Source organism: Desmodus rotundus, chromosome 6, assembly GCF_022682495.2.
Source record: "Desmodus rotundus isolate HL8 chromosome 6, HLdesRot8A.1, whole genome shotgun sequence".
NCBI classification, from domain to species: domain Eukaryota; kingdom Metazoa; phylum Chordata; class Mammalia; order Chiroptera; family Phyllostomidae; genus Desmodus; species Desmodus rotundus.
Genome location: NC_071392.1, coordinates 137,972,434 through 137,999,598, shown reverse-complemented (window position 1 = coordinate 137,999,598; position 27,165 = coordinate 137,972,434). Strand labels below are relative to the sequence as shown.

Here is a 27,165-nt window from a genome sequence, read left to right as displayed (position 1 = left end):
AAGGTGACATTGTTGGCAGAGCCTGCACTCAAACTGAGGTCTGGCACATGAGACACATTAAAATAGAGACTCTCGAATAGCTAGGGTCTTAGAGGAGACTTTCTTTTGGGCTGCTGACCCAGCACACGCAGATCCACAGGAACGCGTTTTCAGTTCCCTCTGCGTGGAACCTTGTAGAGCAGTGGAAGGTCTGCCTGGGAGGAGGGTGTTGCTCTGTTTCTTTCAGTAGAGCATTTCCTTCTGGAGCAGATGTCTGCAAAGGCCCTCAGGGGGTGCCCCCGACACCCCCTCCCTGTACACAGAAGATAAATCAGGCTTTGTGTTCACACTCATTAGAAAGAAAAAGCAGTTTATTAGCAGTTTGTTATGATCTGCATGTAGTTTGTAAATCCTACCCCACAGTCAGTTTGTCAATAACCTTACCTGCAAAGATGCTGAAACAGCAGTGGCGAGTAGAAGAACAGAAAGTATATCAGGAATGACTAGGAATAAGAAAGGGCATAGGGAACAAAATGGAAAATGCCACCAAGAATGAGGTAGTACAGTAAAGGCACAGATGTAATGATAGATACTCTCCTTCATTCCTTTCCCTCCTTTGTCAAATACAGAGCCCAGCATGGACTGAAGTTGCCCATTTCAGTTTTTCTGTGGCTGATCTGCTCTCACAACTGAAGTGAACGATAGGATCCTGAGTATAGTGGGGTTTTTTTCTATTTTATTTGCATTATTCAATAAGCATCTACCTGTCAACTGTTGTGCTCATCAATAGAGATGAAATGTTTGATACCATCTCTCCCCTTAAGATCCTCAGAGTTTAGTGGATTAAAAAAAATCGTCACCTAAACCATGATTTAATTATGAATAAGTTCCACACAGTGACCTCTATCCATTTTAAGCCCTGTGAGCATCATAAAGATTTTAATTTTAGATATTTCCTTGAAGGTGCTGGGAAGACAGAAGGATTTTAATAAAACATTTGGTGTTAGGTAAGTCAGAACTTCATATTGTGAAAGAGAAATATCATAGCATGAGATTGAGAGCAAATTTCAAAGATCAGACAGATTTGGGTTTAAGTCCTGATCTCATGAAAAAATACCAGCTGGGTGACATTGAGCAATCTACTTAACCTCTCTAAGTCTTCCTGTCCTTACACCAGCAACGAGGGTGATAGTACTGACCTCATCAGGGTTTTGTGAGAATGAATGACAGGACACAGGACAAGGCTTCAGCACCTTGTGAATGTTCAATAAGCACTTGCCCGTATTATTAGCAGCAGTGGTAGTAGTGCTAGTATCTATTGTTGTCGTTGTTATTATTATTATTACTATTATCTGAAAGATCAGAACAAGTTTTCTCCTCTGTCCACCTTCAAGGCAGATGAGGGAAATAGTCATATTTAAATTCTAACATGCTCCACTTCTTGCAAGGGATGGGGCCATGTCTTTTTTCTGAGTTGATAATAGCAGCCCTGAATAAAACTCTGAGAGCCCCACAACACACACTGAAAGAGAACATTAAAAATGACTACAGGGAGATGGGGGAAGGGCACAAAAAATGGCAATAACTCCAAATGAAGCCACTCATCATTTTTACAGTTACATTGGGTGTTATGGGGCATGCGTGGAGTCACATGACCTCTGTTCTTAGTTGCCATTTAATCCAAGCTGTATACAGAGTCAATTAAATGTGCTGAAAATAATTCATTAAACATGGACTGGAAACCTACAGTGTTCAGAATTTGGAGATGCAAACCAGGATTCTGGTTTAACCGCCTTTGTTAGAGCAACTCCGGGCAGGGGAGGAGATCACCCATGCAGGATGCAATTTAACTGCTCGGGGGTGTTTAGCTTTTTCAAACCCGCATATTCCAAACGTGTTGCAAGATTTTCTGTAGTGATGCTTTGTATGCACGACACACAGATACTAATTGAAATGCTGAGTAGTTTGTTTCTGCAAGGTTCAAATTCTTGATACATCTTCTGAATACCAAGTACCCAGAACAATGCTGCCACTCTGGCAGATGTGCAAGTAAGTGTGTTATGTCGGGTTTCTGCCATTATACCAAGAACAACTAATTTCAAAATCGTCCTCAGCCCCAGATGGCTCAAAACAAAATAGTTTTGAAATCTAGGTGACCTATTTTTCAAAACCATTGTTGCGATTAATTTAGAGGAAAATAATAGAGAGAGAGGAGAGCATTGCTGTGGTCTGTGGAACTCTGAATCTGAGGCTGTTTCCTCTATATATATGGCCATGAATTTGAAATACAGTACAAAACCTCTAAAGCATACGACATGGTGCTGAAGGATCTGCTGCTTCTACAGCTCCCATGGGAACCGCAGCCAGACCTGGATGATCTTAGGACACTGTTAATTATTCTAGCAGGACAGCAGGTGTGAAGCATGTCTGTCCTGGGCAAACTGGAATATTACCGTTGCTTTACTCAGAAGTCTAAATTGTCTCACTTCCCCCAAAGAATTTGCTTCATGTTTAATAATGTCCTAAGAATTGTAAGCAATTCCTTTTATTGTCAAACTAGATCCTTGAGGCCTCATTGAACTCTCTCCATTCAAAATATTAATAGAACTAAGATTCTCGTCCCTTGACTACTCTGGGACACTGCCCTCCGATTCCTGTTTATTCACTTTGTTCCAGTGTAACAAACTCGCCTTGATTCTTCCTGTCCCCTCTCTCTGCTTGCATCCCTTATTAACCTGAAAGGCCTGAAGTCACACAGGCTTGACCCACAGCTTAAAAAACAAATACAAGTGCACAGGTAGGAAATCACCAAGCACATCACTCTGCAGACAGCATTTATTGAGCATTTTTTATGTGCCAGGCACTTCGCTACATTATTTTTAAGTTTTGCAACCATTTTTCAGATAGCTGTTATTATTCCTATTTTATAGACAGGAAAGTGAGGCTGAGAGATGTTAAACCACTTCCGTGGTCTTGTTGGTAATGAAACAGCCAGGCCCAGTCGACCTTGAAGTCCCTCTCCCTGGTCACTGTGCTCTGCTGTTTCCAAACCCTTGTATTTGTTCTGCTGTGCTGGGAAAGGTTTTCGGGGCATAAGTATTTCGTAGAACAAAGCTTTTAGTTTGACAGCATCTAACCTGTCTTAGCCTTTTAAAATTGTAACACTTAAAGTGTCCTTTATTTTGCCCCTCCCCCCCAGTTTTTATTGCTGACACTTGAGCATCTCCTTTCAGTTTCCTAAGTGCCATCTCAAACATCCTCTCACTGCATCCTCATGAAAGTGAGGAGTTAAGCTAGACAAGGATGGAATTAAGACTTTGTAGCCGAGAACACAAACATGGGAAGGTTACATGTGTTAGCCAAGGTCATGGATCTGTGACTGAAACTGATGTGGGTCAACTCTTAATTCAAGACACCCTGACTTATACATGAGAGCAGTATCTCTACCTACCTGTCTGTCTGTCTGTCTGTCTCTTTACCTATGTATCTGCCTACTTCCTTTTGCCTGTCTTTCTGTCTATCTACCTACCTACCTACCTATTCTATCTAATCTATATCTGGACAGTGATTAAAAAGGAAAAGAAAACTGCTGATCAACTCTCTTAAAAATCAGTTTACACTGCTCAGACTTGTGAAGACCTCATGAGTATGGAGCAGAGACAGGAAAAATCTTCCTTCTGTATCACCATTCCACGTAACACACCTGAGTTGGAGTTTGAACTGAACCTCTTCTTAGCGTGATTAACTCAAGAAATTTAGTCAATCACTCCAAATCTCAGTTTCTTTACATTAAATTAAGATGATAATAGCTTTTATCTGATAGAGTGTTTTAGATAGGTGTAAAGAGATGATACCTTTAAAGTACCTAGCCCAATTCTGGGCACATAATAAGCACAAAGCACATTAGATGTTTTTGTTTTTATTGTTGTTATTGTTATTGAAGAGCAAGAAAGACATAAAACGATACAGCTGTACAACACCTTGGCTCGTTATATCAAGCTTCAGGTGTGTTAAGAAATAAGAGGAACTAGTGTCTGCCATGACGAAGTAACTGCTTGAGCTAAAGCCGACCCAACAGCATGGATGGAACTGGAGAGCATTATGCTAAGTGAGATAAGCCAGGTGGTGAGGGACAAATACCATATGATCTTACCTTTAACTGGAACATAATCAACAGAAGAAAAAAAGCAAACAAAATATAACCAGAGACATTGAAGTTAAGAACAATCTAACAATAGCCAGGGGGGGGGGTGAGGAGGGGACAGTGAAGAGAAGGGATTACAGGAACTACTATAAAGGACACATGTACAAAATCAAGGGGAAGGGTGGAGGTGGGGGAGGGAGGGGAGCTCAGCTGGGGTGGGGTAGAGGGATGGGGAGAAAAGGCATACAACTGTAATTGAATAATAAGATAAAAAAAATAAGAGGAAGATGACAAAGATTATGGCCCTAGAAAATGTAAGTTTGACATGTGTCACCAGGGTCTTCATTGATGAGCGTATGACACTACCTTGCATTGTAAGTACTCTAGAATAAAAAATGGAGTTGAGGTCAAATGTCTTTTACACATAGGACCTAGCTCAGTGCTTGAAAAATAGGAAGTGTTCAAAAAGCATCATAGAATTATGAATAAAAAATAATTTATTTAATTTATTTCTTTGTAATCCTATCATTTTGCAGTGAGCCTGTGACAAAATAAGTCCTCAATTAACTATCTGGTGAAGTGGATTGTTCTTCTTGATAATAAATAGTATCTTCTAGATAGTGAATTGAATTTGACTGACCCCCCTTCGGCGGTGTGAAAGTCCTTTACCACGGATGGTGGGCACTTACAAGACCACTTTACCACAGTGTCTTCCAAATATGTTATGCATATCTTCTTTTTGGTTTTAGACGATGCATTATATTTTTTAAAAGAGCTAAGGTGCTTGGGATTGCTATTCCCAGGTTACTGTGAAGAGACAACTATGTAGTGATATCTGGTGGGTAAGAAAAAATGAGTGCTTTTAAAGTCATGTGCAGTTCTTTCTGTAATGTCTAGTGGTGGATTATACAGACCGCATACTGAGTGTGATAGAGGCAGAGTGTTAGTGCTAAAAATAGCTACATCAAAAGGCATGGAAGAGTAAGAGAAAATCATCTTGTGAATATTAAGGAAAAATATTAACTTACTATATTTGGATAACTTTATACCTGTTTTAAAAATTTGCCTATGTCCGAATACCCAGCAATGAGAGAAAAGAAAAGTTCTTTTTTAAAAAACAAACAAACAAACCCCTTTCCAAAACAGTGACCAACCTTCACCCTGGAGATTACCCATAATTCATGTAAATAACCCAAAGATGACATTGGAATAGAATATACCACCTAGAATGTACAAAGTCATTGTGTTAAACTCTTCCCCAACCCTCTTTGAAAAGTTTTTTTATTTAAAATCACACAAATGTGGGGGAGGTTGCCCTATTTGGGGGAGAGTTATTTTGCATGTTCTCCATGTTAGTTTGAAAAGTCTTCTAGTTAACATATGTAGGAGGTTGTTAATTTGTTGAGTTTAATTGTGTTTTATCCTCTAAAGGTGAAATCTTCTCTTGCAGAGTGTGTGGGAAATGGAACTATTTTGTTTCTTAAAGATTTATATAAGCCAGCCCTGGCTGGTGTGGCTCAGTGGATTGAGCATCGGCCTGCGACTGAAAGGTCACCAGTTTGATTCCCAGTCAGGGCATAGGCCTGGGTTTTGGGGTCAGGTCCCCTGTTGGGGGCATGTGAGAGGTAGCCAGTCGATGTTTCTTTCCCTCTCTTTCTCCCTCCCTTCCCCCCTCTCTAAAAATAAATAAATAAAGTCTTTAAAAACATTTATGTAAGCTAGAAAGTCGATATTAAAATCACAGCATTATATGAAAGTTTATAAAATGTTTAGTTAGTATATTAAATGCTATGTAAATCAACATGTTTACAAAATACACATATATCTGGATTTTATGTGTCTGTGTGTAATATGTGATATTGTTTTTCTCTAAGTCTGATACTGAAATGAGAGTAACAAGGCATAAAGTCCAAGTAGCTTAGAAAGACTAACCTATCAAAATGTAAAATTTATGGATGATATTCCAAAACTTTTACCCTTTCCTTTGGATTTAATATTGTGCTAATCATGCATGGCTACAGTTTTCAAAATTCAGGGTGTAATTAATCACATAATATTCTTACTTTTCCTCTCCCATAAATGCTTTGCTAACACTGGACGACTGTGCTAGCATTGTCAAACTAGTTTGATCTCTCCTGCAACAAATGACATGAAATGGGGTACAGGAAGAAGGAAGAGAAAGATGCAAATAAAAATGAACTATGCTATATTCTACTTGCAGTATTTTAAAGTAGATAGTTCTTTGAGAAAATTAGTTATGATGGCATCAAGGGAATAGTAAATTACAGATAAGTTCATTTATCAGACAAAAATACAAAACTTGATACATTCAGCATCAGATGATTCAGCATCAGCATCCCTCGTAACAAAAATAATGTCACCATCTTCCTATAACTAACATTGTCCCATGTTATCTTTCCACTAGCTATACTTCGATGGAGCTAGTTGTGTATTTTAAAGAACCTCAGGTCAAATAGTCTTTATGAGGAAAAAAAAGAAGTAAGACGTTTCAGTCTATGATATTCTGGAGCTCATTGGTACAAATCCTCAAAGATGTAGAAAACTGGGAAGTCGTTAGAAGCAATTACCAGGAAACAGCCACTCCTTTAGACAAGGAACCACAAAACACAACCAAAAGCATAGTAAAAAATGAAAGTTGGGTAGGGAGAGAGTGAGAGAGGAAAGGGAAGAGAAAGGCGGGGAGGGAGGAATAACTAAAAGCAGCAAGGAGACAAACCTGCCATCTGTGAGAGCAAGTTATAACAGCATCTTTATGAACAACAATAAAAAAAACTTAAAAAAGGATTACACAGGTATTTATAAAACCATTAGGGTGAGAATGACAACCAGAAGCAAAATACTGAGATTAGCCATTTGCAGCAAAGTTGGAAAGAGAGTGCAAACAGCAATTAGTTCATTTTTAAAAATACTGTAGATACAGAGGGCTCTTCAGAAATTCTCAGTTCACTGGCTTTAAAATTTTGAAACATCAAGTACTTTCTTATGTCCTAACAATTCTATATTAGCTTTTCTCTCCTTTTTTTACTGCTTTTGTATTCGTAGGAAAATTACAATCCATAAATTTATTTTTGTATTAATTTAGAAGTTACAGGTATCTTTTTTATTACTTTAGTGTTTACCCTAGTAATTACATTCTTGAGTTATCAAAGTCTATCTTTAATCCATATATCTATCTTCCTCCAAGTCCTCAAAACTGGATTTACTCTTCTTGAATTATAAAATTATATGGTCTTATTTTGGTGAATTTTAATTACATATACCACAAGAAGTACTCATACTTTTATGTAGTCAGTGTTCATTTAGATTTGCCCAGACTCGGAAAGCTCCTGAGTGGTCTCTGTTCTTGGCCCTGGGTTTCGGCTCCTCCCCAGATACCAGCCTGGTGATTTGCACTCTTGTTTGCTCTTTAATACTTCTTGTAATTGGGATTTTCCCCAGGTTTTTAAATTGCCTGTTTGTTTTAGTTTGCACAGAATTATCCAGTCTGCCATTAACTAAGTAGAATCCCCAATATACTTAAAATTTACCATTTTTCCTATTATTAACTTGGTCATAAGTATAAAAGGGATTACCTGCTTTTTTAAAAACTCTTTTAAGTGAACTGGTGCACATCAAACCCAAAGGATAGTATCTGGTACTCAGGGAATGTCCAAAAAAGTACATATAATTTTTCCCAATATTTTTGCTGTTTGTTAAAAATGTCTTGTGTAAAAATGGAACTTTTAAGTTAATGAAGTCTCACACTTGCACAGACTTCTTAGTTTGTAAACTGCCAAAAAAATTGAAGAAATGTTAAGCAATTTTGTATTAGTGTAATAAAAATATTCTAATTCCACATTCCTAAGTGAAAACAAATCTGAGCCAGCTTCATTATGTCATTCCTGGCTAGAAATATCTTAAATGTAAAATGTAACAAATTAAGTTTATACAGCATACTAATATTCAGGATGTAGTTTATTTTTGGAGAATCCCAGTTTTGACAATTCCTTTTACTCTGACTGCCTCCTCTCATACACACATTTCTAAATTGTTAGCTATATTCCTTAAGAGAAGCCTAACTAGAATTACTTAGATATATGAACTCAGCATAACAAAGAGTATTATTTCAACCTTTAGCATTCTTAAAAGAGTTATTGCTTAAGGTTTTACTTGAGAAGAAGAATGCAGAGTGTCTGTGTCTGAAGCTCAAATGGGTGCCCTTCCATTTTTGCTTTTAAACATTCATAGACATGGCCATTCTTTCCATCAGAGTGGAAGGGGTGGGTGCTAGGTGCCATGGGGTTATGGTGTCTAAATAAAGATGGATGAGGGAGCAACCAAGTGCAACATCCACTTCCTAATTTTAAAATGTCCCCTCCCCACCTCCACTAACTGCTATTGGCAAAGCGATTTTATAACATGAGAAAGTCGCACTAAGAGATGAGAATGAAGCCCTGTGAAAGTGTTATTAGTGGAAGGACTCCAAAATGTGTCCTCTGGTCCTTGTGCCTATTCTTTCAACAAATTTCACGTGATTTGAGAAGGGGGTATCCACAAAATATGATCATTTTCACACTTTATTTCCCAAAGAGCAACTAAATCATGAGATCTAAATTATGAATAACACAAGGTTTCTCTTAGACTATTCTAACATGACATAAAGTCTGTTTGACTAGTGTAGATTTCCAGAGCTAGTAAAGAAATTTTTATCAACACCTTAAAGCCCACCACGGAATAGGAATTTACTATGTATCACACACTGTGACTCATGGCTATTGTTTCATTTAATCTTGTAAAAGACTCAGGAGATCAGTGATAGTACTATTCCATTTTTATCCCTGAGGAAACCTAGACTTAATAAAATTTGCCCCCAAATCCCATAGGCATCTGTCTCTTTAAGCTGTCTGAATTCTCACCAGTAGGCCACCCTGCCTCCATGTTCTGTAACATTTTTTTTTTGTCTGTTCTGATTGAAAAATCTGGGAAGGAAAGAAACCTGTTGTTTTTATTCACTACTGATCCTCCACTTCCAAGCATAGAACACAATGCAAAATAAATACTTGTTGAATGAACTATTGAACGAGTACATGAATAGCATGTACCACTTTCTCCTCACTCCTGTGGACTGCAATTACTCCACTATGACCACAGGGAACCCCGCAGACTCTACGTTTGATGTATGTTTCCCCTTGTGTTAGGCACAAGTAATAGATTAAGCATCTCTTTCTTGGCCATAATGACCATATTCTCTTTGGCCAGTAAGCCCATGTTCTCAAAGTCTCTAAAGAAAATAAAAATAAGGAAAGTTATTTTTAAGGTAGATCCATTCATGTCTCTACTGTTACAGAATATTGCCATTTAACATGTTATCTGTTCAACATTAGTGACGAATTCTCAGAAAGATGTAAGAACCTAGAAATTTTGGTTTAAATTAATAGTATAAAGATTTTTATTTCTCTCTGTGCAGAAACATTCATTTGTTTCCTAGACATTTTACTACTTGGAATGTGTTCCTATACCTGATTCAGAAATCTGCATCAAGATATAAAATATGACCTTACATTTGCATAATGTAATTAACTTTTCAAAGCTGTTTCCCATCACATCTATCATTTTATTTTTATGTTTCCTTTTAGCGAGCCCTGGAGCATTTCAACTTCGTTGTACCACAGTAATAAATAGTTGAATACCATTAAAACATTGGCACTGAGGGATAAAACTGCAGCCTTCATTTGTACAGCACAACATAAACTGCTTTCACAGTTATTCTCTGAATGGACCTCACAGCAACTGGAGACAGAGAGAAAGCAGGTATTATAATCTTTATTTTAGAGGCCAGGGCCTGGAACCTCAGAAGTTAATTGACTTGTTTCTGAAGGTCGTCCAGCCAGTAAGTGGCAAAGCCCAGTCTCGATTCTGGGATCTCTTACCTGTGAGTGAAACAAGCCAGTTGCAAAGGACTATATGTTGTGTTTTTTACTTTTTGACACTCTCCTGTAGACACAATGCATACCTTTTGATTTCAGGTATTTTATTTGACTTTTCTTTTTTGATAGGTAATGTATTTGATGAAACAAATGATAAAATTATGTGTCACCATAATGTTACAAAGCATTCATATTAATTTTGGGGAAGTTTTTAATATGTGAAACCAAAAAATCTGCAAGATTCCTTAGAGAACAATTAAACCAACCCCGTCATTGTAAGGATGAGTAACCTGGGTTCCAAGGAAATTAACTTGCCCAAATTTAAGAAGGCAATTAGTAAAAGAGCTCAGAATGGAGCCCATGTCTCCTGACTCGCCTATTCATTTATTATTCCTTCAGACTTTGTTAAGCCTCTGTCATGTGCAGGTCACTCTGTTAGACATGGAAGGATGCAAAGAGTAGTACAATATCATTGCCTTTAAATAATCTGTAGTCCAACGGAGAGATGATGCATGCACGTTGATGAATAAAATGCAAGGTGGGTGCGATGGGACCTTTAAAAAAAATACAAACGGTAGAACAAAGGAAGGGGGGCTAGAATAATATTTCACTTCCCATTTGACTTTACACTGACTTCAGAGTAAGCCATTAATATGTGACTTGCTCAGTTTGTGGGATAGACCAGACATTCACTAGCATTGGCACACCCTCCCAGGTGACACATCCCATTCCAAAATAGACAGACGTACGTTTTCCACTGTGCAGTCTCCCTCCGAATGTTTGACTCTGACAGTTGATGTGATATGTAACAGGGGCTTCTGATACTGAAGTTGTGATGAGTCAGTGTTTGAAATCAGGTCAGAAATAGTAAAAGTCTTCTTAGTAAAACCGAATTGAACAAGAGGCTGGGAAGGAGCCATGATCTGAACTGGGTGCTTCCACACGACAGGACTTGGGCTGTTTTGATGTGGACTACATGAATCGGTCTAGGAAAAGTCAGAAAAAAAGCTTAAGTCAGGATGATTTCTGAGTAGTGTTTCTTAAGAGTGTAAGTCAGAAAGAAGGGAGGTTTAAACTTATATACATGTCCACAACTATTTACTTATTTTCTGAAAATTTTCCTTAGGAGAGAATCTTACGGGGTACAGCCACTCTGCCACAATCTGGCATTAAAGCAGGATTTCCCAAAGTGGAATATTCGATGGGGGCATCAATAGGTTATTTGCTAGTCGTCATATATTTATGGTAGCATATACTAGAAAAATATTACTAGCACACCAAAACTTTGGTCCTGCACATATATGTGTGTAGATTGAAGCTAAATGAGATGGACTTTAAGGGGAAAAATTAGTAGGTTTAAAGTAAAATTAATTAAATAATTAAAGGTGGAATGTGTGTACAGTGAAAATTGTGAAGGTGGTAAGAAAATGCTTGAAATTTGGGAAACACTACATTTGTCATTACCAGTTGCACCTCTACTATGGGCAGGCACCCAGAGTCACTGAGAGCACAGGTCCATTTCTGTCCTTCCTAGGGCTCTCTAGCATGGCTTCCCACAGTGCCTGGCACCTAGGATTAGTCATTATGCATGAAACCACAATGCCTGTGTAAAAAAACTTGGGAGTACAACACCCTAGTACACACCCTTAAGCTTGGACAGGATAAGAGCGAAGTACTAATCTCAACCTCTTATTGACAGTCATTTTTAGAATCAGTTGTTTGGTTTCTCAGAGCCCAGGTTTCCTCATCTGACAAATGGAGATATTATTCAGGTAGACCACAATTTTTAGGGGAAATGGCAGAATCCACATAAATTCTAGTCATACTGCATAGTCGTTGTAGGTACTCAATATTGTAATTGTTATTTTCTTTTTTTTTTTTTTTTGAAAGAGATGCCCATTATATCAGGTAGCCATAAAAGAGAGAGTTAAGGAAAAGAGTTTTGAATATTTATAAAACAAGATGTTAGCACACAGGCTTCATGGGGAAGGGAATGTAGAGGAAGAAGCACGAGCTATAGGAGAGACCATGTGAGTGGGATACCGTGGCCAGAGTCCCTGTGTCCTGTCTTTGCCGGTGTTGACTGAAGAGTTGCCGGTCCTTTTTTTGTTAGAATGTAATCGGTGGCCTTACAGCCGTTCCTGCCATGCAGGTCTTGGGGAAGATGGAAAAAGCCAGCACCCCTTTTGAGCATCCCTGTAATCAATTAGCTAAGGTCTTTGATTTCTGCAAGAGTCTTCTGTCAGATCTAATTATTTCTTTGTCCTAACTGCGTGGTATTCCGCTGTAGAGCTGTTCTATTAAAGATACTGGTGTTTACCTAAGCTGTTTTCCAGTGTTTTGCTGCTACAAACAATGTGTAATGATTAGCTTTCTACAAAACTCATCTGGCACATGGGCAAGGATACCTGTAGCATGAGCTCCTAGAGGTAGAATGTCTGAATCAAAGGGTGTGTGCTTCTTCAATTGTTAAATACCGTGCCAGATTGCTCTGCAGAAAGGTTGTGTTGGTTTACATTGCCCGCTGTAATATGGGAGTGTTTCCCCACATCCACACCAAAGCAGTGTTTATAAAACATGCCTTTTCTAACAGGTAAAAAAATAGAATTGTAGTTTTGAGTTGCAAGTCCTTAATTATGCATAAGGTTGAGCTTCTGCTCTCTTTCAGTGCTTTGTGTCAAAGTGAATGACCAACCTCCCAACCACGTTATCCTGAGGATAGAGGGGCAGAGCATTTCTGCCCTGGAATCAACCTGAGATTTCACTTACTCCAACTCCCTCATTCTGCAGACCTGGGAGTTGGAGCCCAAAGTAGAGGGGGCTTCTCCAGGGGTCACATAGCATCTCACATACGTTCTTTACCTAAGAACATATTTGAATTCTTTGGAATTTTTTCTGGCTCCAACAATCAACTGCTTAAGATGCTGAAAAGGTAAGTGAGTGTTAGAGCTCTTTGGTTCAGATGCCGATTGAGCAAGACAAGTTTTTCCATACATTCCCAATGGGCTTGACTGATACAAAAGGCATCCAAGGAATCAAGAAATTAGGGGGGAGTTATCCTTAAGAATAAAGAATATTCTCTCTTGCAGCAGAACTGAGCAGGTTCCATGTGTCCTAGGCAGAGCAGATGATGAGATAAAAATATCCTGGCTGATTTGTGTGCAGATGTTTTGCCTGTATCTTGTTATTCACACTCTGCTATTTTGTTAGTGCTATTTTTTCTCTCCAGCTCCATCCAATAAGTGTGGTATCCTTCAGAAAAGTGAACAAACACACCTCCTGTGGGCCTCTGGCTGCCTCCACAAACAGAAACCCTCAATGCTTCTCTTCAGAGAAGCTTCCTAACTCCACAGAGCGTTCTTCAAAGTCAGCATAATCAGCAATATCAAGTGAAATAAGTCAGAGAAAGGCAAATACCATATGTTTTCACTTATATGTAAAATCTGTTAAAATTTTACTTATATAAATCTAAAAAACAAAATAAATGAACAAACAAAAGAGAAACTCATAGATACAAAGAACAAACTGGTGCTTGCCAGATAGGAGAGGGTTTGGGGGGCATGGGTGAAAACGTTAAAAGCGATTAAGGACAGACTGCACCCTGGCTGGTGGGGCTCAATTGGTTGGAGTGTTGTCCCGTAAACCAAAGGGTTAGGGTTCAATACTTGGTTAGGGCACATGCCCGGGTTGCAGGTTTGGTCCCTGGTTGGGGCACGTACAGCAGACAACCAATTAATATTTCTCTCTTGCATCGATGTTTTTCTTCCCACCTCTCCTTCCCCTCCCCACTCTCTCAAAAATCATATAAGCATATCCTTAAGTGAGGATAAAATTTTTTTAAAGAAATATAAATTGCCAATTATAAAATAGTCATGGGGATGTAAAGCGTACAGCATAAGGAATATAGTCGATTATATTGTAATAACTATGGATGGAGTCATCTGGGTACAAAATTTATCAGGGTGATCACTTTATGAGATATATAATGTCTAATCACTGAGTTGTACACATGAAACATGTAATAGTGAATGTCAACTGTAATTGAAAAATAAATTTAAAATTTTTAAAAGAAGAAACTTATCTAATTTAAACTTTCTATAACAAAAGGAAGAACAATCAGTAATATTGGGTACAAATGATTGTTGATAGCCAAAGATATGTAGAAGTGTAGGAGTTAAGAAAGCAGAACCTCTGCCAGACTTCACTCTTGAGCAAATAATCATGCTGTTTGGCTATGAGGGAGATTCCAGTTGGTTTTCCATGGAGAAGCTGATTGATTATTAGTGGCTAATTCAGTCCTTTGTGAGAATGAATCATTCCTCCTGGTTGTCTTCCCTCTTACCTTGTTCCACCTCAGGTGTCCTCTTTAGCCCCCCAACCCCCAGAATGGGGAGGCAAGGAGAGAAAGGGAAAGTAAGTACAACAGCTTCTCCTCTTGAGAAAAGAAAGTGTGGGACACCTGGACTGGAGCACTACACCTGCCTTTCACTGACCTGGGACTTACAGGAAGGCAAAGCCTTTCCTTGGTTGCCTCTATCTTGGAGGTTCTTTCCCATGAAACTCCTATTCTATTGCAAACAAATTCCATTGGTTTCAAACTTTCCCAAGTGTATTTCACAGTAGTTGCAGGTGACAAACACATCAGTCTCAGTAAACCTCATACCATGTAAGAGAGGATCTTAAGCATAGCTGGCATTTGGTGTGTGCCTACTAACTTCGGCCAGCCCCCAAAGGGACATACCTTAACACTGTTTTTGCGATTACCTGACCTTATTGAGATGAGGAAAGTTAAGACAGGTAGCAACCTGCATATTGGGAAGCTCTTTCTAGAACATTGTTTGATTTGGGTCTGTTTTTAAAAAACATTTATTTATTTTTAGGGAGGGAGAAAGAGAGGGAGGGAAATATCAATCTGTGGTTGCCTCTCGAGAGCCCCCTACTGGGGACCTAACCCACAACCCAGGTATGTGCTCTGCCTTGGGAATCAAGCAAGTGACCCTTTGGTTCACAGGCTGGCGCTCAATCCACTGAGCCACATCAGCCAGGGCTGGGACTCTCCTTTTAAATGGGAACAAATATCAATAATTATATTCAGATTTTAGATATGGGCTCTCTTGTGGCTTTAAGTGTATTATATAATTGAAGTATGTATCATTCAGCATAACCTTGCCATAAAAAAAAATCTTTAGTTATATAACTTATATCTCAGTCTAAGTAAAGCAAGTTTGCTAATGTTAGTCCTCAACTCCTATCAATAAGTATGCAATAAATGGGAAAAGTCCCTGAGATAGCTAGTTTCTCTCTCTCTCTCTCTCTCTCTCTCTCTCTCTCTCTCTCTCTCTCACACACACACACACACACACACACACACACACACACAGCTGCAATTCCACTTCTGTAATGTTAGGGAAAGAAAAGACACAAGTAAGCATTGCTTTGCTAGTCAGAAGTCAGAGAGGAACCTAAGGTCTGGTTCAAGGGCCCAGGCTAGGGCAGCAGTAGCTGAAGCCACGCTATTTCCATTGGATAATGCCATAAGAAGAAATCCTATCGTCTGGCTCTCCCTGGAGAAGAAACGTGGGAACTGTAGCCCTGCAGCAGCCTGAGAGAAGCCATCCTGAATTTCACCTCCTTCCAGTCGAAGGAAAGGAGGTCTGCCTCCTTCAGTATGTTCTCCCTTGTGGAGTTCAGTTGGTGCCATTTTGCATTGTGCTTTTATCCTCTCAGCCAATTTATAGGCTTTTCTCTGTTTAAGCTTGTGTGAAGAGCACTGAATTCGGGGATTGGTAGCTCTCTGTAAACTGCCACATGTAGTAGAAATATCAGGCCACGAGAATCCTGAGTGCTGGCACTTATGTCCACAGCCTGGTTTGAGTCTACATCGATCATAATAAATACTTATTCTCCGTTTAAATTTGAGGCTAAGGGGAGAAAATCCTTCTAGTTCTGCATCCAAAAATAGTCACACAGAAAGCAAAGTGGCTTGCTTGCATATGATTCTGTTACCTGTGCCTTCAAGTTACTCAGCCTCTCTGAAGACCCTTAAACAAACACAGAATTTGTCACAACCTGGTAAGCTCTGAGCCACATACGAGTGCGCATTGCTTTGGTCTAAAGGACAAGAGACATAAAATTTAATTTCTCTGCCTGACAGAACTATTTAGTTCTCTGTGTTTTGTTTTCTTCATTTGACAGTAGTTCCCATTTTTACTGTGTTGTTTTTCAAAGATGAACTCTGGCTATCAACAACAAAGAAGAATGAATCTGAACAGTACTAAGAAATAAAAAAAGTTTGAGAAAGACTCTCACAAGGAGAAGTAACACAAAGGCACACACAGGGAGGCCTGAGAGCCACAGACAAGGAGGGGAGATGACAAACTGGCTTTGACAAGCATGGCCCATCAATTTTGCTAGACAATTAGAGGATCTGCAGGAATTTTGTTGGGGTGGCTTCTTTTTCTGCACAGCCTCTCCACCCCAGGAAGTTCCGGCCTGGGGTGATGACCGATAGTGGTCTGGATGTCCCCTAATACAACTGTGATCCCCAAATTAGCCACAAAGATAGGCAACACCCCACAAAATAACTGGCATCCCCCTGGAAAGTGAACTTTATCTTATGTAGCCAAAATAGGAAGTTTTTAATCCTGTGTATATATATTTCCAGTGGGGGTAGCAGTCAGTGACGGCCAGCAGACAACTGAAAGTAAATCTGAGATTGAATGACAGTGATCCTATTGGACACCGCGAACACCTCAGTTGTAGCCTGGCCGTTCTGTTCGAGAGTTTAAATATGTTAAATGGCTATAATGTTCTTTAACAAAGAAGTTATTAAATATGTTGTTTGGAGAAACTTCATTGAGAAGGAGCATATACCACAGATATGCTTAATAGATTTGATTTTCCCCAAAAATCTGATTTGTCTGAGCAGAAGTTTGACCCCCAGATTAATTGTAGTTCTGAGTCTTTAACCCATTTAAACCATTCTGTTAACCTGAGTTTTTAACAATCCTTTGAAATTTTGACTTGACAGGACTGAAATTAAAGTGCAAAAACTTGAACTTGAAAAAATTATCATAAAAATAAATCAGTGCCTTTTAAAAGAATGGGAATAGGACATTTTAATTCCATTTTTGACATTTTTAATGCTCCCTACTCCCTTGCCAAAAATAAAAAGCTTAATTAAGCTTTCAGCATTTTTTGTTACAAAGAAATGTGTTTGCAAGATCTGTTGCCATTCATAACCCCATGCATCACTCACCTGCCTGTGTTGTTCATTGTGTTCTAATTCTGAAAGATGAAAGAAAAATGATTTGTGATTTGTAATAATGACATAGATAGATGAGATTATCTCAATCACTACTCACCATGGTCTCATCAACTATGAGATGTCTAATGAAAAATTATAATGCTAAAATGTATCGAGTTTTACTGTGTGCCAATTACTCTTGCATGTATTTCCATATATTTGCTTATTTGATCCAAACAACAGCCCTATAAGATTGAAATTAAAAGCTCGGCAGAGAGTAGTTAAGTAATATGTCCAAGGTCACACAGTAAGTGGTTAGAGCTGGACTCTGAGTCTAGGGTCTTGCCCTTAACCATTATACAACATTATTTTTCTGTAATTTTTAAAATGTAAAAGTATGTGGTTATGTTTATAAATGGCTCACCCTAAAGACAGACAAAAAGAATGGCTTTTACTGGTTTTAGCAAATAAAAATTACCTACAATTTTAGGTTATATACAAAATTAATGGTACAAATAATATTATTGTGCTGTTTGTTAAGAAGATAGAATGTTGAACAGCATCCAGTTTCTCTAACTTATGGAAAGAAATTACTTGTTTTCCTTTTTCACAGTATTTATCATCAGTGCCAGTGCTGACAGTGTTCCTTGATGTTATGAGCTGTTTTTCAATCTTATCATTCCCCACAGACTTAGAAAGACAAATGCTCTGAATCTAACTTGACAAAAACGAGAGAACGAAAGACTGAGACAGATTGGGGGAGAGGGAGAGACAGAGAGAAAGAGGAAGGAGGGAAGGGAGGGAGGGAGGAAGGAAGGGAGAAAGGGAGGGAGGAAGCTTTCCTTTCAGATGGACCCTTTTTCCATAACCTGATCCCCAAGGCCAAAATGATAAGTTTTGTACTCTCTACTTGCCATTCATCAATCCATTCATTTATTCACTCTATCATTAATTGCATTCTGTACTGTTTTTATGCGCTTCACCACGATGAACAAAATCTAGCATCATCTCTGTTTTTGCAGGGCTTTCATTTAAATGAGGGGGATAAGTATTGATCCAAAAAAAATGTCAAGCAAACATATAACCATAGGCTGTGATACAATGCTATTTAGAAAAGTGGTTGATGCTATAAAAACATGTACTAGAAGACCCTGGCCTGATCTGGAAAAACGAGGAAGGCCCTGTATTCGTTTCCTGGGGGTACAAGGAAGTCTCTGTATTCCTTTAAGACACACTGGATGTCTTAAAACAACAGAAATTTACTCTCTTCATTCTGGAGGCCAGAAGTCTGAGATCCAGGTGTCAACAGGACAATGTGGGGGGTGGGGGAGGTTCTTTCTGGAGGCTGTGAAGTGATCTCTTCCAGCCTCTCTCCTAGCTTCTGGTGGTTGCTGCCGATCTTTTGTGTCCCTTGGCTTTTAGAGGCATCACTCCAATCTTTACCTCCAACGTCACATGGCCTTCTCCCCTATGTGTCTGTTTGTGTGTGAATTTCCCTTTTCTTAAATGAGCAGTAATCATAGGATTAGGGCTCACCCTAATCCAGTGTGACCTCAACTTGATTATATCTGCAAAGACCCTGTTTCCAAGTAAGATCATTCACCCGTGCTGGGAGTTAGGACTTGACCACATCTTTTTAAGGAGCACAGTTCAACCTACAACAGCCTCTTGAGTCAAGTCCATTTGAGCTGAGATTAGAATCTAAGAAAGAAAGTGTCCTGCAAAGGAATGGGGTGTGTAAAGGCCCTGAGGCAGGAGCAAGCATTCTATCTGATGACTTCAAAAAAGGACCCAGAGACAGACAAACACAGTGAACCACAGAAGGGAAGAGGCTCAAGGACGTGCACTTCCAGGTGTGGCACCAGGTGTGGCACATAGGCTGCCACAGAGACTTCCCTCATACAAGGTGCAGACAGTCACAAACCTAGTGGCCTTTATTCCAGTTCTGGTGCCCCTTCTGCACATCGATCATCAACCAGCACCGCCATGTGCCCTGGAGTCGACAGAGGGAAATCGCTTTCCTGTTCTGGGTCAGGCTGTGGGAGAGAAAGCCTCTGTGCTAAAGCCTCCTTCAGGGCCAAGGCATGGGTTGTGGCATGTGAGCAGAGTCCGGAAGAAGACCACCTTAAATTATTGCATCCTAACTTTCTAACAACATGGATGAGTGACTTCTCCCTTCTGAGCCCGTTTTCCCCATCTGTAAAGTGGGGGGGGAGTAGCCTCAGTCTCATGGTGAATATTAAGTGAGATAAAGCATGTTTTAATGCTTTGTGAACTTATAAAATAAGGAGTAAGAATGTTAGGCGGTACGAGGAATAGAGATGATTAATAATCCTTGGCCTTCTAAGCCTGGCACATTCATGCAAATGCCTCCCCGGTGGCAGAAGGAGCTGGGCAGGGAGAAGGGGATTTATTAATAGCATTTCCCAATCTGTATACCATGGAGGAGGTGGGAAGGTTAATAATAATAACAACATTTAATCTGTGTACAGGGGAGAATGTGGGAGAGTTCATGGTAATCATTTTACTAACTGAATTTACGTGCAGTGGTTTACGGGTAACCAGTTTCTCCTACACAATCTCTTGCAATGTGCATGGCTCCTAACCCCCTTTTTAAAATAAAACTCACCTATCAGGGGATGGGCAAGTGTGTAAAAAACAAACCTTATCTGCCAGCACATTGGCAGGAGCGGTTTATCATATTTACTGATCTTGGGAAGGCTGAATGGAGTGAGGCCCTGGGCAAGAAGATGGTGACAAAGGAGGAGGAGAAAGGAGGCCAGAATGGGGCTTCACTCATCCCCAGACCCCTAAGAAGGCCCTGGGAGACAGGAGATAAACCGAAGACCTCTTGTCTTAACCCAGGACTGAGGGTTTCAGCTTTTCCAGAGACAGATCAAAGTATGGAATTGTCAGGCTGTCCTCTAGGTGAGGCTTATAATGCAGAGGGTGACACAGCCACACTGCTGTGAAGAATGGCCTGCGGGCCAACCCATTGAGAACAAAGGGGTGGGAGCTCTGTTCCCCATGTTTGGGCAAAAAAGGTTTGGGCAGCAGCTAGGAAAGCTTTCTTATTCCAGATGAGGTGGAACCTGTCACCCAATATATCTTTCCAAAATATATTATGGCTCAGTATACATATGTGTACACATAGAATTGTGTGTGTGTGACATTATACTTTGCACTTCATTCATCATCTTGCTGTTTTGACAAATGTCTTGAAGTGCAGTTAGTCTCATTGGTTCATCAGATCTACTTATGTATTTTTAACTATTACATGCTAATTTGCGGACCAGACACACCACTTTATTAAGCCACTTCCTTTCATGTGGATATTACATTGTTCCTGATTTTTCACTGTTATGTGTTATAGGTATGGGTTTGACCTTTATAAAGTTGCTCATTATTACCTCTTAAAATGCTATCTAGTTTATATATTTACCTTGCTAATTTTTTGTCTCCCTGTACTTGAATAGCAACTCCATGAGAACAAGAGTTTTTGTCTTGCATACCCACAGCTCTATCTCCAGAACCTAAAAATGCACCCTCAAAATGTTCACTGGATGAGTACGTATGACCACTTTCTGCCTCTACCTACAGTTATGATGTACTGTCCTCTCACTAGAGTTAAGCTCTCAGAGGGAATACTCATTCTCATCTTTTTCTCCTGCAGTGCCTGGCATAATGCCTTTCTCTGAGTGGGAGCTTAATATATTTCAGAGACACACAATGTAGTGCAACTCAGCTCAACAATTGACTGGTTGTGATTTTGGCCAAACACCAACTTAAAGAGATTAATAGCAACTTATATCTGGTTCTTCTTACTGCCTCCACAGCTCTTACCCTGGCCTAATCCACCACCATCCCTAAGCTGGAGTTCTGCAGTGGCCTCCCAGCCAGTCTCCTTACTTCCACTCTTACGCACATTCTTCTGCTGTCACCATTGCAGTGAAATGCTAAAACCTCAGTCAGATCAGGGCACTTCCTGCCAAACCCTCCAGTGCGACTTGACTCTCAGTAAAAGCCTAAAAAGCACAATGTGGTCAGCACATGCTCCCCTTTCTCTAATGCCCATCCTCAACTTGGCTGCTCTCCTAGCTGCTCGCTCCCTCCAGCCCTGCCGGCTCCCTGCAGTTCCTGGACCTCAGATGTCTGTGCTCACTGTGGAGCTTGTGAACTAGCCCTGCACCCCTGGAATGCTTTCCCTGGGCATCTCCAGGGCATCTGCATGGCTCACTCCCTTCCAGCCTTTGGTTGAATAACACCAACTAGGGCAGGCTTTTCCTTATCTCAGATGGCAACCCACCTGGACACTTCCTGTCACCTCTGTGCTTTATTATGATTTTCCCAGAGCACTTTGTGATAATCCAGCATAGTGCTTAATTAATTTGTTTGTTTATCATGGTTATTGTGTCTCTTCCAACTCATAGGTTCACACCGTGAGCCAGAGATGTTTGTATGTTTTGTTTTGTTTTTTCAGTGCCAAGAACAGTGCTTGGCAGCTGTTACATGTTCACTGCATGTTTGTAATGAAACCGATTTTAAGAGAGAGCACTTATTTGATACACGCTCTCCTAAACCCCTTACCCACATTATTCCTTGTACTTTTTCCCACTGCCCCATGAGGGAGGCACTGCAGGGACAGACTGAGGAAAATGGGCTCTACAGCTGGACAGCTTGGATGAAATCCTTGCTCCATTGCTAACCAGCGCTGGGCCCAAGGCCAACAATCATCTGTGTTCCCTAAGTCCCATGACCCCCTCTCAAAGAAATCAAGGGAAATAGAATGATTACTGTTTACTACCATTGGTTGTACTTTGTCAGGCCCTGCATGAAGCAGCCAGGTCAGCACTGGAAGAAGTGTTTCAACCACAGCCCTAAATTTAGGCTTTAAATCCCGTCTTATTTAATCATCTATCTCCTGTGATCATTTAAGACTTAATAGCTATTTGTGCCTACTATTTTACAAGCGTGAAGTACTCCCTTGACTTACCCTATTTCACACAGGAAAAATGCTAACTGCTAGATCATAAGTGCCCTGGAAAATGGGATTTATTAGTGAAAGTGGTGAGTGCAATCAGCCGTCAGCACGTTTTCAGTAATGACACACAGCCTTACCCTAAATCTGTGTCACGCTCTGGACAGGAAATGGTTTAGTAAACCTGCACTCTGATTTCTATAGGACAGGGCTTGTTTTTGAGTCATCTGAGAGTTGTAAAGATAATGAAAGATACAAAAAAGAAAAAAAAATTGCCTTTCTGATACTAAAGGGGAGACAAGTGCTGTGTAATAGTTAACACAAATGTTTGTGAATCAGGCTGACCCAGTTTAAATTTCGACAGATACACCATAGACCCTCAGGAACACAATTGAATCAATGAATGGCTCATAGACATCCCAGCTGTATAATGTTGGGCATATTTAAAATTTTTAATGTCCTTTCTGGTATAATGTGAAAGTGGTATCTATGCCAAGAATTTGTTATAGTGAGATAATATATGTATAGTGGTAGCTACTGTGCTTGACATATAGAAAGATTTCAATAAAATTATTATTAAACAACTTTTTCCACCATATAGTTCAGAATATGGAACTCTCCACTCCCAAATTTAATGTTTTACCTGAAGTGTAAGAATAGTAAGAATACAGATGAGCTTAATAGCAGGTATAAAAATGAGCCCTTTCCAAATTCCTCCTCCCCCCAGCTCCATTTCATCAGTAGTATGGATACATCCATAATTTCTACCCAATCTTCTTATATAATAATTATTCAGTTCTCTCTTATTTCCACAACCACATGACAAATCCTTTCTTAAATTTCAAGGCTCAGCTCAGTGGTCCCTTCTGTTAAAAGTTGTCCCCAGACTCCCTGGGGAAGTGACTCTCCTCCTCTGCGCTCCAGTGCTGCCTGGTTTGCTTCCTGTTTTCAGCGCTCATTACACCCTCAGGCCTGCAGTTCATTATTTACATGTCAGTGTCTCCCAATGGGGAGAGCTGTAGAGAGGATTCATAAATCATACATTCGGGGCTGGGCTAGATGACTTTTAACACGCATCTCAGAGCATTAAAAAGATAATGCTTGTAAGGAGTTCAGCAGAGTGGCCAGCAGGAGTAAACGGTCAATGAGGATAATGAGGGTGATTTGCAGTAGTGGTGGTACTCATCTGTCACAGTGTGAGGTGGGTAAGTAGTTGAGGGATAATTATCTATACAAATGCTATTATGGTCTAAATATTACAGGCCAGGGCCCCAGAGCTTTGGAATATCAAAGATTGCTTACGATGCAAAGAGGAAATACTGAGTCTCAGAATCTTCCTTTGGGGTCCATGTGGATAAAAAAAAATGAGTCTTTGAGACTGCTTTTCCTAACAAAACTATCTATAGAAATAGTTCAAAACCTTAAGTGAGAAATTGTAATTCCTAGTTTCTGTCCCAAGAGATAATAAGTCAAAGAAAATGCCAGGAAAAAGTATGTTTTGCACATGTAAATTGCTTACACTTGAAAGTACATGGCTTAAATTTCTGAATACTGAGATGCTACTGATACACTACAGAGTTTAATATAGGGTAAAATAACATTATGAGTAAGTCAGTGGTGAATTGTACCTCTTCCTATAGTAGTCCCTATTTTGGGAGAATGACATCAATATTTTGTGGCGTTCTTTTAAGGCATTCTTTACTCTTGCCGATGAAAATGTCATTTGGGCTCCATTCACTTGCTTCAGTGAACATTTTTATTTTTGAGTAGCCTCCATCAACCTCTATGCTACACACTGGACATAAAGTGGTGAACAGGCCCAGCGAAATCTCTGCCTTCATGAAGCAAAAATAGATAGAGAAATTGAAGGGGGAAAGTTAATTTCAGAGGTAATGCAATTTACTTCCATGAGTGATCTGTACTCTCTAGTCTATAAGATACCACAAAGGCTGGCAGGCAGTGAAGACTTCCCTGGGAAAGGTGGGTTTGATTTTAAAAGAAAGTAAACAAACAAAAAAACAGTGCCCCCCCGGTGATTTCCAAAAGATGACTATTCGAAGTTCAATCTAATTGGCTATGTAGTTCCTTTATGAGAACGGGCCCAGCATCTCGTCAAAAGGAGACTGTTGTGGTCTCATTAATATCAGTTGGCAGGTTTTGCGGAGTGTGCTGTTTGCTGTGGCTTGCTGTGCCTGACGGCTGGTTCTCTCTTCATCAGAGAGGAGAGGCATTTTAGAGTCCAAACATTTCAGATTCAGGAGCGAAATCTCTGCATTCACTAATCTGAATTTTCATGATGTGATGTCAGAAGGGTGACTGTATGTTTCAGGTTTCCTCCTGGCTTCCAGGGTTACCTACCCTTACTTTCTCTTTGCTCCACTTCCCTCACTGGATTCTTCATTCTCCCCCAGAAACATTATTTCATTGAAGTGAAGAACAATCTAACAATAGCCAGAGGGGAGTGGGGTGGGGACAGTGGGGAGAGGGGATTACAGGAACTACTCTAAAGGACACATGGACAGAACCAAGGGGGAGGGTGGAGGTGGGGGAGGGAGGTGGGTTCAGCTGGGGTGGGGTGGAGGGATGGGGAGAAAAGGCATACAACTGTAATTGAATAACAATAAAAATTAAAAAAAAAGAATAATAGATCTTATATAACAATTATTATAGAAACTTTGGAGAGGGGGAAGAAAAGCCTTAATAAGTTTAAATTAAGATCTCTCATTATCTACTATTGCTACTTGAACACCTGTCTTTATATATGTATACATATGTACCATCTACTTCACTTTAACTGTCTTAGATCTTATTATGTACTTAATAAATATACTATGCTGAAGACACTTATTTGTATAAAGTTCTTGGAAATCACTTACAAATAAGTTGTGGAATAAGTTTTTTAAAACAGACCACTCGATCAATAATAAAAAGATGGCACTGCTGTCCCTGAAATGTAATTTCTCTAAAAGCAGACTGGGATGTTTCTGGCGCGGCACAGTCACTAGGGTCCCAGGCTCTGGAGTAAGACTGGCCATGCCGAGTCCTGACTTTGCTGTGTGCCACCTACACAATCTTGCACAGTCCATATTTCTTTGGGGGCTTATTTTTTATTGGTAATATTTAAGATGTTGTGGATTACATGAGAAAATGAGCATATATTGTTTAGCATAGTTCCTGGCTTATATTAATCACCCTTAAAATATTATCTCTTGTTATTTCTAAGGACACACATGACTCCTTTCATCTAAGTGAGTTTGTTGATGGTGCCCACGTTCTTCCCGTGTCCCATGCACAAAGGTTGGTGTCATCTTCGACCTCCCCTCCTCTCTTTCACGACTTCCTAGCAATCAGCACAATGTGTGACTCTTCACGCATCACAGACCAGCTGGAGAGAAGAGCTACTGGTTTAAATCTGTAAGAAGCTTCAGACTAAAACACATTTGACTCTGCCATTTACCGGAAGCTCTGTGACTTCCGGTAGAGGAACTGATCTCCTATCAACTCAGTTCTTGCATGTATAAATAGGGACTACTAACCCCATACATTTCCTAGTCTTGTTTCAAATCTTGCATGGGAGGATGGAGAATGCTGCATTATACAGCACTCAGTGTATATTAAGTACTCATAACATGATGTTGGATGATGAAGAAGATGATGGTGAGATGAATCTTTAGCTTAGGTGATAAAACAGCCCTTCTACTCTTCATCCTAATCCAAACTTTATTTATATCTGAACAGTGACAATGGATTCCTCTCTGGACCTCTAACCTCTCGTTTCTTTCTGTTTCATCCTGCCTTGCACCTAACTTCAAGGTTAATCTTTCTTTTAAAAAATTGGATGATGCCTCTTCTCTTAAAAATGTTTAGCAGATCCCCAGTACTTATTAAACAGAATATAAATACAATATGGAGGCAGTTAAGACATGTGTAAATTACCCTTACCTGATTTTTCTGGCTGTACACCCATCGGTTCCCTACCACACCAGGCTAGTGATTTACAGTGTATTCCTCGCACTTAGCCTTCCAGTTGTCCTACGTACTTGCCTTTCCTTGGTCCCTCCTGTTGATCCTTCATTGTCTCAGCCTTAAATATAAGGTCTTCTTTTTTGGTGAAGTCATTTGTTTATTCAGACATATTTATTCAGAATCTGTTTTGTGCCTGGCACTGTACTAGACACTGAGGTCAACAAGGAACCAGAGAGACATAGTCCTCGCCCTTTATAATAGAACTATAATAGAACTACATAGTGTATCCAAAAGTTATTTTATTCAAGCTTTATGCATTTTTACTTAAATAATATTCTTAATACAGAAATTGTTCTGCCTTTTTTTAAGTAGCAGGTGTACATTATGCATGTCCTATATATAGAAATTTGCGCTCATGTTTGACACTCAAAGGTGCCTTTATAATAGTCTTTTTAAAAAATTCCAGGTCTTTGAAATCAGTCACCAAGGAAACAGCAGGATAAGTTATACATGTTTCACTTAAACCTAAAATAGAAAATCTTGGTGTCACTTGTAAATATAATTACCTGAAGATGACTCCCCCAAACAGTTTGGGTATTCACACGCCAGTTTGCTCTCAACAACAGTGTCCACAGAGAGCAAATGCCTACTTCAGGCAAGGGCTCTGACTCACTTTTCTTGCTCTGTCTGACCTTGAGTACATAATTGTTTGTACTCTTATTCTACAACAGCCATAAAATAATTTGAATCCAGAAAGAAAGGACAAGGCAAATAAGAATATATAGTGCTAAGAGGTTTATTTTGCTAAACTTATCCATGGGAAAGCCTCCTAAATCCAGATAAAAGAGCACAGTGCAAGATAACAGTGCTTAGTGGTGAAATTAAGCTTGGGAGTCCAAAGGATAGCAACAGGGATTATGACATC

At 39.7% G+C, this 27,165-nt stretch overlaps 1 protein-coding gene across 4 annotated transcripts in view; it reads left to right on the top strand.

The window, feature by feature from the left end:
- The window catches only part of JAKMIP2 (janus kinase and microtubule interacting protein 2), a 131,795-nt gene that overhangs the window by 40,686 nt on the left and 63,944 nt on the right, over nt 1–27,165 (top strand). Inside the window, exon 1 of one of the 4 annotated variants that reach the window (XM_045185136.2) lies at nt 9,872–9,934. The exons of the other annotated variants lie outside the window; for them this stretch is intronic. The gene's annotated coding sequence lies outside the window, so the exon portion shown is untranslated. Of the gene's footprint in view, nt 1–9,871; nt 9,935–27,165 lie in introns of those variants that run through there. 4 annotated transcript variants of the gene reach the window in all.